The sequence below is a fragment of the Leptonychotes weddellii genome, chromosome 9 (genome assembly GCF_054177405.1).
Source record: "Leptonychotes weddellii isolate Sample4059 chromosome 9, ASM5417740v2, whole genome shotgun sequence".
Lineage (NCBI taxonomy): Eukaryota > Metazoa > Chordata > Mammalia > Carnivora > Phocidae > Leptonychotes > Leptonychotes weddellii.
The window spans coordinates 47,041,498-47,050,878 of record NC_138377.1 but is presented as its reverse complement, the minus strand read 5'-3'; the positions used below and the strand labels follow the sequence as shown (position 1 = coordinate 47,050,878).

Below are 9,381 nucleotides of genomic sequence, written 5' to 3'. Positions count from 1 at the left end.
CTGATAGCCTGTGTCTTTTGATTGGGGCATTTAGCCCATTTACATTCAGTGTAACTATTGAAAGATAGGAATTTAGTGCCATTGTATTGCCTGTAAGGTGACTGTTACTGTATATTGTCTGTGTTCCTTTCTGGTCTATGTTACTTTCAGGCTCTCTCTTTGCTTAGAGGACCCCTTTCAATATTTCTCATAGGGCTCATTTTGTGTTTGCAAATTCTTTTAGTTTTAGTTTGTCCTGGAAGCTTTTTATCTCTCCTTCTATTTTCAATGACAGCTTAGCTGGATACAGTATTCTTGGTTGCATATTTTTCTCATTTAGTGCTCTAAATATATCATGCCAGTCCTTTCTGGCCTGCCAAGTGTCTGTGGATTGGTCTGTTGCCAATCTAATATTTCTACCGTTGTAGGTTACAGACCTCTTTTCCCGAGTTGCTTTCAGGATTTTCTCTTTGTCTCTGAGACTTGTAAGTTTTACTATTAGATGTCGGGGTGTTGACCTATTTTTAGTGATTTTTGAGGGGGGTTCTCTGTGTCTCCTGGATTTTGATACCTGTTTCCTTCCCCACATTAGGGAAGTTCTCTGCTATAATTTGCTCCATTATACCTTCTGCCCCTCTCTCTGTTTCTTCTTCTTCTGGGATCCCAATTATTCTAATATTATTTCATCTTATGGTATCACTTATCTCTCGAATTCTGCCCTCATGATCCAGTAGTTGTTTATCTTTCTTTTTCTCAGCTTCTTTATTTTCCATCATTTGGTCTTCTATATCACTAATTCCCTTTTCTGCCTCCTTTATCCTAGCAGTTAGCACCCCCATTTTTGATTGCACCTCCTTAATAACCTTTTTGATTTTGACTTGGTTAGATTTTAGTTCTTTTATTTCTCCAGAAAGGGTTTCTCTAGTTTCCTGCTTTTTTCAAGCCCAGCTAGTATCTTTATAATCATCATTCTGAATTCTAGTTCTGACATCTTACTAATATCCATATTGATTAGGTCCATGGCAGTTGGTACTGCTGCTTGTTTTTTTTTTTGAGGTGAGTTTTTCCATCTTGTCATTTTGTCCAGAGGAGAACAGATGAATGAGAGAACAAAATGCTAACAGGGTAATAATGACCCCAGGAAAATATACACTAAACAAATCAGGAGACCTGAAACTGGGGGAAAAGAAAGGGAAAGAAAGAAAAGAGAAAAAAGAAAAGAAAAAAAAAAGAATATGATCAAATATGATCAGGCTGGTGAATAGATCAGTGCCACACACTAGATTTTGGGCATATTTTGGTCTGTTAGAAGAAACTGCCTCCCAAAATCTTAAAGAAAGAAAAACTTATACATATGTACAAAAATAAGGGTAAATATGATGAAGGGATAGAATATGACTGTAAAGATGAAAATTATAAAAGATTTTATAAAAGGAATTGATAAGAAGTTGGTTGAAAAAAGAAAGAAGAGAAATTAAAAAAAAAAAAAAGGGAGAGAATGTGGTCAGGCAGGAGACTAGAACAAAGCCATTCACTAGAGATTTAGGGTATATTTTGGTCTGTTAGAAGAAAGTGTATCCCAAAATTTTAAAGACAGAACAACTTACATATATACCAAAAATAATGTTAACTACAATGAAGGGATAGAATATGACTCTAAAAATGAAAATTAAAAAAGGTTTTTTAAAAAGGGATTGATAAGATGCTGGTTAAAAAAGGGAAAAAGAAAAAGTCAAAAAAAAAAAGAAAAGGAAAAAAGAAAATTGAAAAAAAAATTAACTTTGAAAGACTAAAGAATCAGGGGGAAAAAATGCCATGAATTCTATACTGTATTCCCCTAGTGCTGGAGTTCTCCCGTTCTCATTGATCAGTAAACTTGGTCTCGGCTGGCTGTTCTTGCTGATCTTCTGGGGGAGGGGCCTGTTGCCAAATGTCTTTCCTGGAGGCAGAATTGCCCCACCCTTGCCTGGTCCGGGCTAAGTAATCTGCTCGGGTTTGCTCTCGGGAGCTTTTGTTCCCTACAAGCTTTCCGCACAGCTTTGGAGGACGAGAGTGAAAAGGGCGGCCTCCCAATCTCTGCCCTGGAGGAGCCGAGAACTCGGGCCCGCTCCTCAGTGCGCCCCCAGAGAAAAGCAGTCAATCACTCCCGTCTCCCCGGTCTCTGGCTGCACTCCATGCTCACCCGGCCTGTGACCGAGCGTTTCTATCTCTGGCGCATGACCCCGTGTGGAGTCTCCAAACCCTGCAGATCCCTGCATTGTGCTCTTGCACTGATCCTCCTGGGGGAGGAAGGTGAGTCTCCCCGGACCTGCCGCTTGTTGGGTCCCTGCTGGAGGAGCAGTGGCCCGACTGTGCTGCGGGATCATGGTTTATGGCTGAGAGCCCACTCCTTGGCTCTGTCTCTGCAGCCGGCTTCCCCGCCCTGATACCTAGGAGCTCTGCTGCACTCAGGCACCCCCGGTGTTCCTGTGACCTCTAGGGTCCTGAGACCACACTGTCCCGCGAGGGTTCCATGCCCCGCTTAGCCACTGGAGTGACGTCCCTCAGCAGAGCCGACTTCTAAAAGTTCCAATTTTGTGTTCTGCTGCTCTATCACTTGCCAGAAGCAGCTGATGGAGGCCCCCTCCCCTGCTGTCTATCCTCCCCAATATCACCTTGCATTCACTTCTCCGCATGTCCTACCTTCCAGAAAGTGGTCGCTTTTCTGTTCAGAGAGTTGCTGCTACTGTTTTCTTCGATCTCCTGTTGAGTTCGTAGGTGTTCAGAATGGTTTGATAGCTATCTAGCTGAATTCTGGGACCAGACAAAATTTAGGTCTCCTGCTCCTCTGCCGTCTTGCTCCTCCTCTTTTTAATTTTAAATAGAGGTACTCCATGAGTTTATTTTTCTAAATAATTTCTGAGATACTCATAATGGGGAATTATCAACCTAGAGAGATGATGCTAAAATGCAAGGCAGTAATTCAACTGCAAACTGAAGTCACATCAAATTCCATAGGATAATTTTACTTCAAGCTAAATAACTAATAATAGTCATCTTTGTCACAAAGTGGCATATTCCTGGCCATTTTTTTTTAAAGATTTTATTTATTTATTTTACAGAGAGATAGCGAGAGCAGGAAAACAAACAGGGGGAGTGGGAGAGGGAGAAACAGGCCTCCTGCTGAGTAGGGAGCCCAATGCAGGGCTCGATCCCAGGACCCTGGGATCATGACCTGGGCCGAAGGCAGACGCTTAACAACTGAGCCACCCAGGACCCCATTCCTGGCCATATTTTTATTTTAACTTTATCAAGATCTTATTATGTGACAAGTGTTTTGCATAAATAAATGTATTTAATCTTCATAATAATCACTTATTTCCCATTTTATAAATGAGAAAAATGAAACATTGAATCTTCTGTCGTTCAGTATTATTAAGAACACACTATGATCCAAGCACTATTTTTGCCTCAGAGGATAAAATAGTGAATAAATCAAACAGACAATATCCTGCTATCATGGAGCTTATATTAAATTGGGGGAGGAAGAAAGGAAATAAATAAGTATGGCCTTAGGGCTATAAAGACAATGTAAATAAAGCAGAGTAAGGATATAGATCTTGGGATTTCTTTGCATAGTATAATTGAGGAAGGCCTCTTTGCTTATGTGGCATCTCAGCCTGAATGAAAAGAGCAAGGCAGCCAGGATGATATTTGAGGAAAGAGTATTCTAGTAAGAGAGAACAAAATAAATTGGGAAAAAAAAAAAAAGTCCTGAAGTAGTAGTTTGCTTGGGATGTGAAGAACAGTCTGGTTGTAAAGGTATGACTGTGGATGAGAGTGATAGGAAACAAGTCAAAGACGGGACCGAGCATTAGTAAGTCATAGGAGGGGACTTAATTATGTCAGATCTCTGTAGGTGAAGATTCTGAATGGGATAATTCTGAATGGGGTGGAAGCCACTGGAGGATTTTGAGAAGAGTAGTGACATGTTCTGATTTACTTTTGAAAAATAGCACTCTCATTGTCCTTTTTGGAACAAAGGTGGAAATAGGTAGCCTGCTAAGAAGAATCTCAATAGTATGGCAAGAGACTAGGTTGATAATGTTGGATAGTATGAAAAGTGGTTGGGTGCTAGGTTTATTTTGAATATAGAGAATAAGGGGAAGTCCAATTTTTTGATCTGGACATTGGGAAAAATGGGAGTTCCATCTTACTAAGTTTAGGGAAAGAGCATATTTTGGAGTATAATTAGATCAATACTTTTGTTTACAGTGTGTTAAGTATGGGATTTGTTAGATATTTAAGATATAAGTAAGCAATTGGAAACAGAGGGGGGTTCAGGGAAGAGATCACACTTAAAGACATGGGATTGGATAAAATTACATGCCGAAGTGTGTAGATACAGAAAAGAGGTCTGCAGAAGGTGAGGAAAATCCAACAAGATACTGAAAAGTTACAGCCATTGAGATAGTAGGAACTGAGAGAGAGGAAAGGTGTTTTTGTAGAGGCCAAATAGAGCATTAACTGTTTCAGGAAGAGGGAAGTAATTAAGAGGTGGAGTCCTAGGAAAACTGAGTACTGACATTTGGATTTGCATTGTGGAGGTCATTGCTGACCTTGATAAGATGGTGGGAGGATAAAGAATTGATCTTTGTAGTTCCTGTTTTGTGGCGTCCTGGTAGCTTGCCATGATCGTATAGTGGTTAGTACTCTGCATTGCATAGTTCCTGTTTTCCCTATAGAATCAAGAGGAAAGACATTAGGTGAGAGTTGGGTGGGGGGGTAGATGTGGTTTTGAATGTTATCAGAGAAAGGTGATCTGTCATCTAGGAGAATGGGAGAATAATTTTACTATGGCACTTTCATGGAATTTCAGGCAACATTACCTCTCCCCTTGAGGTCTATGGTCATGTACTTGAGACCAGCATGGCTCTGAAATTTTCTTTAGCAATGTTCAGCTGCTTAGGTAAAGGTAGTAAGAGGTGAGGATTAGAAGTTAACCAGAGTTGGGATCTTGCCAAGTTAGTCCGCCAGGTGGAAAGATAAAGTATGATAGATCATGGAATCTAAATAGGATAAGGATTTTTTTTCTTAATTTTGAAAGAGATGATGGAGAAAAAGAAATATCAGTAGATTAGGGATCCCAGTAAGGCAAGGGATTGTTGAAATTGGGATACAGAACATCCAACAATATCTTAGTGGTGGAGAGTGGGATATCAGAAACAGATATTCCAGAGTATCGTAATTGGTAATAACAAATTGTAGTTACTGAGTCAGGTAATTTTACTGATGACAGACTGTGTTCTTTCCAGGGCAAAATGGAAAAGCATGTGGATATGAGAGAGGAGTTGGAAAATGTATTAGATGAGGGGTTTTATGGAAATGTGTTATAGGGATCATGGTTCAGAGGGGCTTAGAGTCTTAGGCTTCTTGTGGTTTCTGAAGCAACCAGGGCCTGAGGGACTAGTCTTTTTTTTTTTTTAATTTTATTTATTTATTTGAGAGAGAGAGAGCGAGCGAGCGAGCACATGAGAGGGGGGAGGGTCAGAGGGAGAAGCAGACTCCCTGCCAAGCAGGGAGCCCGATGCGGTACTCGATCCTGGGACTCCAGGATCATGACCTGAGCTGAAGGCAGCCGCTTAACCGACTGAGCCACCCAGGCACCCTGAGGGACTAGTCTTAAAAGTATCTTAGAAGGTCATAATCAGATCTATTAGATCCTCTTGAGTCAGTTCTTGGCCTTGGCTGCATGTTAGAACCACCTGGGGGAGCTTAAAAACTCTCCAGTGCCCAAGCTTCGCCCCAGACCAATTAAATCAAAATCTCTGGGGGTGGGACCAGACATCAGCATTTTTTAAAGTTCCCCAGGTGATTCCTATACGCACTCAAGGCTGAAAACCAGTTTTCTAATTGGTGAAGCCAGAAACAACAGCAAGAAATCTTGACTCGAGCCTGGGCTCTGCGTGCTCAGATAGACCCCCTCCAGCACTGTCTGCATATAAGGTAGGAGTCAGATTTGCCTTCCTCCTGGGTCTGATCATCTAAGGAGCAAAGATTTATGAGAGAAGCAAACCAAATGATTCAAAATAGTCCAGTAGATATGTTTGTGTGTATTAGCCAATAAAAAGTAAAAAGAAAGTTTCCTCCCCAAGAGCTGAACAATCACAGTTTGAGGCTCTGTTCTGCAGGACAGCAGGTCACTGCTGAAATGGCAATTGATTATATATACATTGCTGTGAGCACTCCTTAGGAACTGTTTCAGAAGAATGTCAGGTGAAAGGTTCACAGCACAACTTTTCACGGTTAATTAGCAGTTAGAATCGCTTCAAGAAATCGAATAGGGAGGAGCAGATGGGCTCGCAGCTCACCTTGGGGCAGTAATTTGTATGTCCCAGCCATTAGTCTTGGTTGCTAACAACATCATCTAGAGGTAATGCAGTCTTACATTTTTGCTTATTTTCCATTTGGTTGCTAAATAATTTAACTCCAAAATCTCATTTCTGTTAAAAAAGAAAAATTAAATGAAATGTTTGTATCAGCTATTTAATTTGTAACATGTTGCCATAATAATCTGATATTGGTGTTAATGCCATAAAACACACCTGATTACTTTGTTTTAAGTGCTCAGACAACACTAATAGACTCTAAAAGTGAAGAAATCCTACTTACAAATCACAAAGAACATTATATGTTATTGGTATCTTAATAAAATAAGTTACAGAGGAGTAAAGGTTTGCTTTTGGGTTAAAAAAAGCTTTTATTTTAAACATATCTCTTTAAATGGTCCTGTTTTTTGAATGAAACCAGTTGTAATATTTTAGAAAGCCACTATGTTCCTTTTGTTGTGGAAGCAATTTAGCTGTGCTATGTATTTAAGATAAATCTTTACTCCACAAACATTTATAGCACTCTGAGAAGGTTTTAAATCTTATTTACTAGTGCCATCGCTTTTGAGATTAAGGCGTGGAATGGGGTCTGCCATAAACTCTTTTGCATTTTGTTAAATCTGTAGATGTAAGTGGTAAATTGACCTAAGAGAGTATGATGATTCTTGTCACCTTCTCCACCTGGAAATGTGTATTTAGTTCTCTTTGAAAAGAAGGCATTACTTAAGTTTAACTTATTATTTTCCCAGTTGGAGTGACAGAAAATGTTGGGTGACCTTTGTAGGGTCATTTATTGTCTCTGTGAAAATTTCCTCCATCCGAAGTAGGAAAAAATACCTGCTGAGCTAAGGACTATGGTGAAGACAGTGCTTGTTAAACATTTTTGTCCTACTCCTCAGAAAGAAGTCAACCACGATAAATAGACTTTCAGGACAAGTTTCCTAAAATTCACCTTGTGCCAAACTTTTCCAAGTCCATCTACTCTTCTTCAGGCTTTTGCACTCCCATTAAAAGCTATGATGATGAGCAAGAATTGGTTCTAGGCAAAATATTGCACTTAGCAGTTTAAATTTTTACCTTGTCTTTTTGTTCCTTTCTCTTCTATTTGTCTACAGTGTGTCTATGTATTTCGTGTTCTATTTACTCTAACATACATAACACCAGATACAGTTTCACCTTCCTACATAAGGACTGCATCTGCCCAAATCAGCCCCATTTTAAGTCTTTTGTTACTTAAAAAAAAAAAAAAAATCTTGTTTGGGCTCTATCCCAAACCAATTAAATCAGAAACTCTGAGGTTGTAGCTTAAAGAATCTTTAGGTTTAAAAGCTCCCAGGTGACTCTAATGTACTGACTTGGCTAAGTATCACTGTCTTAAAGCCAAAACTATGGATTCTTAAACGTCTAATTCTGAAGAGTTCTCAGGTGAGTAAAGAAGATACTTGTAGAGTGGAAATCCTTATAGGCTATTTATGAGCCCGAAACTAATGAGAGGACATTGTCTTATCAGCCTAAAGGATGACAGCAACTAAGCCAACAATAATTTTATCTTGCTATGAAATTCCTCTGTGTCCGTGACCTTTATTTTCTTTTGTCTCAGGCACTGAGGTTACCTGTAATAATCTATCACACACTGAATGTATTATTACTCCCATTTTATTTGATAGTATAATGTTTACTAAGAAGTGACTAACTTTCTAATTTTGTGAGGGTGGGAAGAATTCCAAATGTATTTGACATTATGTCACAGTGAATCTCTGGCTCTGAGAAACATATATATATATATATATATATATATATATATACACTCCAATGACAGTAGTTATCTGTTCTCCTTGCATGCTTTAGTTAATAAGCAATGCTTGCTTGCTTGCTTGGAGTTGTCTCTGTTCAGAATGATTAGGAGGATGTCCTCAGAATTTTAAGAATACTGTGATGTTCATGGCCATGGTGACTTGGGTTCAAAACCATGGTTTTCTAAACTGAATGCTTTTTGAACATTGGACCAGGTACTAGAAAATAACTAAAACTAAGAGCCCCTTGTGTTCTTGAAATAAGAATTTATATATATGGTGAAGATAGAAGCCTTTGGTTGAAAGTTATGTGATAAGGATCAATATGCTCATTTTTAATTTCAGTTTTTGAGCTCTTTTGAACTTGTACCCTGAACCTGATTATACCAATACTGAATTAGTTGCTGTTTAATCAATGTAGTAAAATGAAGAAAACTGTTAATCTCTGCTTTCATTCAAGCCCTCTCTCTTCTGCTAAGTTATGGTTTAGAGGACAGGTCTTTTAAATGCATTTTAGAGGCATTCATCCTGCCTCACTCTCACTGTAACCTTTGAGAAGAGTGCTAAAAGGTCAAAGTCAAGGTTACTATTTTTTTTTTTTTAAATATGGAATGCCTCAGGAGTTTGCCTGTCATCCTTGCTCAGGGGCCATGCTAATCTTCTCTGTATCTTTCCAATTTTAGTATATGTGCTGCCGAAGTAAGCACAAGGATGCTATTGATTAAGAGCATTAGGGGTTAAGTTTTCTTGTATAGTGCTGGAAGAGATTAAAATCTATTTAAGGCTTCCAGTCTCTGGTTTGCATATAAGGAGCTTGGAAGTTGCCACTCTGTCTTAACAAGTAAAAAGCAGAATAGACTAAAAAATCAACAATTCTGGGATCTATAGGTCGGGGGGCAGGGAGACACAGAACAAACTACTGTCCCCAAGATTGCAGAGTCAAGCAAAAACAGGGCATAAAGTTCCATAGAATAGAAACCGGGGAACCAGTGCCAGGGTAGGAAAACCTGAACTATAACTGACAAATTGCTAGAGGTTCAGGATGGACAATTCTGAGTGTTAAAAACCATAGAGGCCCCAGTCATAGGCAGGGGGCCCACAATATGTGAGATTTACCTCCAGAAACATTACCAGATTTCTACAGCAAATATGGGAGAATAAATCCGTCAGGCTTCCTGCAGGGGGAGGGGCAAAGGAAACATTTTGAAATACTCCGAGCATTCTGCTCTTCTTAAGAAGGT

The 9,381-nt window shown here is 39.4% G+C and overlaps 1 non-coding gene across 1 annotated transcript; it reads right to left on the bottom strand.

Annotated features, from left to right (window-relative positions):
- Positions 1-8,740: 8,740 nt before the first annotated feature.
- Positions 8,741-8,847, bottom strand: LOC115939859 (U6 spliceosomal RNA). Its single transcript, XR_004074637.1, has one exon. It is a non-coding gene; the product is annotated as a U6 spliceosomal RNA (small nuclear RNA).
- Between the last annotated feature and the right edge of the window lie 534 nt (positions 8,848-9,381).